This window comes from Leptonotus elevatus, chromosome 10 (genome assembly GCF_054856555.1).
Source record: "Leptonotus elevatus isolate MCC_2025b chromosome 10, RoL_Lele_1.0, whole genome shotgun sequence".
Lineage (NCBI taxonomy): Eukaryota > Metazoa > Chordata > Actinopteri > Syngnathiformes > Syngnathidae > Leptonotus > Leptonotus elevatus.
The window spans coordinates 4,487,597-4,491,407 of record NC_141248.1 but is presented as its reverse complement, the minus strand read 5'-3'; positions in this window follow the sequence as shown (position 1 = coordinate 4,491,407).

The following is a 3,811-nucleotide window of genomic DNA, read 5'->3' as shown; positions in this document are numbered from 1 at the left end:
TTTGAGTTTACATTTTTTAAAACACATTATTTTTGTTAAATCTGTCTAAAAATATTGAAAAGCAATTTCTTACTCTTAATTGGCTGTTTGTGAATTTTTGTTCACATGGACTATGTTCACTTCACCTCCACCACTACCACCATTTCCATAAAACCTATAGACGACCTTGTTCTATTTAGTCAAAGGCTTGGCGTGTCAAACTAATTTTGGTCACAAGTCACATTGTAGTTATTGTTTCCATCTGGGGTGCTTTACTGTGAAACTGTGTACATGTATAATTGCATCATTGTATTATTACATACACAAATTAATGGATAGCTGGTTGTAAAATCAGTTTGAAAACCCCCCCAATTTGTTTTAAAAAGGTGTTCGCTAACCTGAAATATGGTTACAATATATTATAAGACCATTTGCACACATTTGTATTATGGTATGATGTGCAGAATTGTGTACTTGCTTCTACAGGGAATGTTTCCATAAGTCGACATTTGCAGTGCTTGAGTGAAAAGGCGAACTGAATGCAAGTGAATACACTCCCTGAATGGCTCCACAGCAGGCCTATTCATGCGACTGAAACACTCCCGACTGTGAACACCACTTTCCTTGGAAAGTGAGGCTGGGGCACAAATCACATTTTCTGCACAATTAAAGCAGGGCTGTGGCTAAGTGTATCAGAGCCTGCCTCTCTGCAGGGGCCCGGGGAGTCAGCAGCCCTGTCCCCTCTCCATTGCCGCGATGACAAAGTGATGAGATGGTTTCGCCATCATCATTTTTGGAAAGTTCTCACAGTGAGTGAGCCTAAAATGACAGCGAGAGGGCCACTTTGCTCTGCCAGCCTTCACTTAAAGTGCCAACCTTCTTCAACAGGAAGTTGATGCCAGCTCAAAGTGCATAGTTTCTTAAGACAACAATACAGTACAATACACCTCTCATTACTGCTTAAAAGCTTATGGAATTCTTAGGGAAATAGGCCTATGTCCAAAAAGCTACTGGCACTTTCCACAATTTTGTGGTTAATCTCATGTGACATAATAAATCCAGATAAGGCCCCAAGTATAACTCAACACAATCAGTTGCAGCATCTGTACACAACAGCTAAGTGTTAATATTAATATTAACACCTAATTACATAAGCAGTGGCTTTTTCACTTGTTACTTTAAGTGTGGTAAACATTACACTTCATTAAAGGTTTCAGTTTAATAATATAATGCAAGCCTAGATAATTACTTCATGCTGCCCTGTTTAAACATTTCTTGTAATGAGAATCCGTTCATATGCTTGATGTTTCTATGACAATTTGTACAAACGTTGGTGTGGGTGAAATGCAATTATGGAGAGCAGCCCATCATCAATCAACAGAAGGTCCATTTTCTAAATTGAGGCATGATGCCTTTTATTTTGTTGGAAATGCTGAGGTGACATTTGTCAAGATTCCAGAGACAATGTGATCAATGGCTGGTTAATTACAGTAAATTAATGAATAAATGAATCAGGATTTTCAAATAGCTCCTTGAACAACAGTGTACAGTGCCATGAAAAAGCCCTCTTCTCAAAAGAATTTTTTTGGGGGGGGGGGGGTATTTTTCTCACTTTAAAGTAACAGTTTGTAGAATTTAGTACCATCTAGTGATGAACAAATATAATGCAACAATTTTGAAGCACACACATTACAGTGCCTCAGAAACACTACACCACCAATCACTACCAATTATTATTTGAAGTGAGTGACTGACTCAGCAGCCCGGCAAGCAAGACCTTGCAGGAGCTGTGATCTAAAGTGACTAGCAAGAACACGCTAGAGTGGTTAACAAGAGCAACTAGCAAGACCTAGCTGAAGCGGCTAACAAGAGCGACAAGCGGGAGAGCTAGCAAAAGCTATGAGACCATAGCAGAGGGAGACAAACTGTGAGAGTCTGACGCACGGGACTCAGCGATGACCACCTGCAGGCCCCAACTGTGGAAGGTAAGCGGCGGACAACCCATTGGGTCCGACACTAGCTACAAGCACCACCAGGGGCTAACTATGTTCACAAAGTTCTTCTACTTTGAGTATCTTTAGAAGAAAGATGGCGGCAAAATATTACAGCCTCCTGTAAGGCACAGTGTGACCTATGTAATATAATTAGCAATTATTAGACCTACTATTATATTTAAAAAAAATTACATTGGTGTGATATAACATATTTTTTGCATGTTTTTGAAATATATATATATATTTTTTTAATGAATGATTAGTTCACCACTTGATGAAATCTTCTTTTTTATATTTGATACCACGTAACAAATGCAAATATCAGACAAATATAACACGGCCTAACATAAAATACAATTTTTAAATGGTGATTTTATTCATTAAGCGGAAAAAATATTCAAAGCTACCTGTGTGGGAAAAAGCACTTCACCCATTGTAAAATCAGGAATTAACCATGGCTAAATCTCATATTTTGAAAAGCTGAGTTCATTTGCGTGTGTGTCTTGTTATATTGGGATAAATGCAGCAATTCAGAAAAGGAACATCAAACTTGGTTTGTGGTAGTGTGATGGTCTGGGGCTGATTTGTTATTTCAGGACCCGGACAGCTTGATGTGATTGATGCAGCCATGAATTCTGCTCTTTACCCCCCAAAAAATAAAAATAAAAATCCTGAGAAAGAATGTTTCGGCATCAGTTTGTGTGCTCTATCTGAAGCATTTCTGAGTTCTACAGCAGGATAACAATACAAAATCACACCAGCAAATAAAATATTGGGCTTGCTCCCAAACAATTTTGCAAAATTAAGGTTTTGTATTAAGATTTTGCTGTGGCCTAGTCAAAGTCCGGACTTGAAACCGACTGCAATGCTGTGGCCTCACATTAAAAAGGTTCTTCATGTTTTAAAACTCTCCAGTGTTGCTGAATTAAAGCAATTCTGCAAGGAAGAGTGGGCCAAAAGTGTTTTTTGAGGTGGTACTTGGCGTAAAAAGTTTGAGAAGCAATATTTTATAATGTTCATAATGAGAGCATAAGTCAAGCTTTTGTTTGAAAAGGTGATATACGACATCTGTCTTGTGTTTTCACTGAGAGCTGATTTGGTACCAAAACTGCAACAATAAATTCAATAAGCTTTGTGAGTTGTAAAAATGGGATAGAAAAAAGCTCAGCCAATTTGCAGCATTGATGGTAATTTGAAGCTTTTTTACTTTTATGATAAGAGCTTTTTGTACAAGTTGAATGCATGAAAAATATGCATTGGTAAAAAAAAAAAGCTTCCTTAATGTGTTTGAGTACGGTGTTCAATATGACATCTGTAAAGGGGTAGATTAGAGCATGAATCACAAGCACGTCTCAGTGCCGCCTGGGATAGCCCTGAAGAAAATGCATGTGACCCAAGCATGAAGATTTCTCGGGAGCTGTCAGCCGAGATCAAATTCATTTGCAGACCACAAGTTTGGCGTGCAAACACTCTGCTGACATGAACACGGCGGCTGAGATTGGATTGTTACTACCGCCTCTCTTCCTCTTATCAGCACAGCTCAGTGTAGATCCATGATTCAGTCTTGTCGGCAACAACAACTCTGCATATCAAATCAAGAACAGAACGGACATGAACAAACCTCCATCAAGGGGGGATTATGTTTTCTTCTTGTTGCTGAACTCATTTTAGAGAAATGTTTTGCAGAGTGGCATGAGTTCAAGAAGAAAAATGAGATGCAGAAGATCCAGGATTTGTTTTTTTCCCTCGCTCTTGGTAATACTGCAATAATTATGACATGTCATTAGGCACAACCAAGAGGTGGGTACAGTATATAGATTTAGAATTGAGAATCTGGG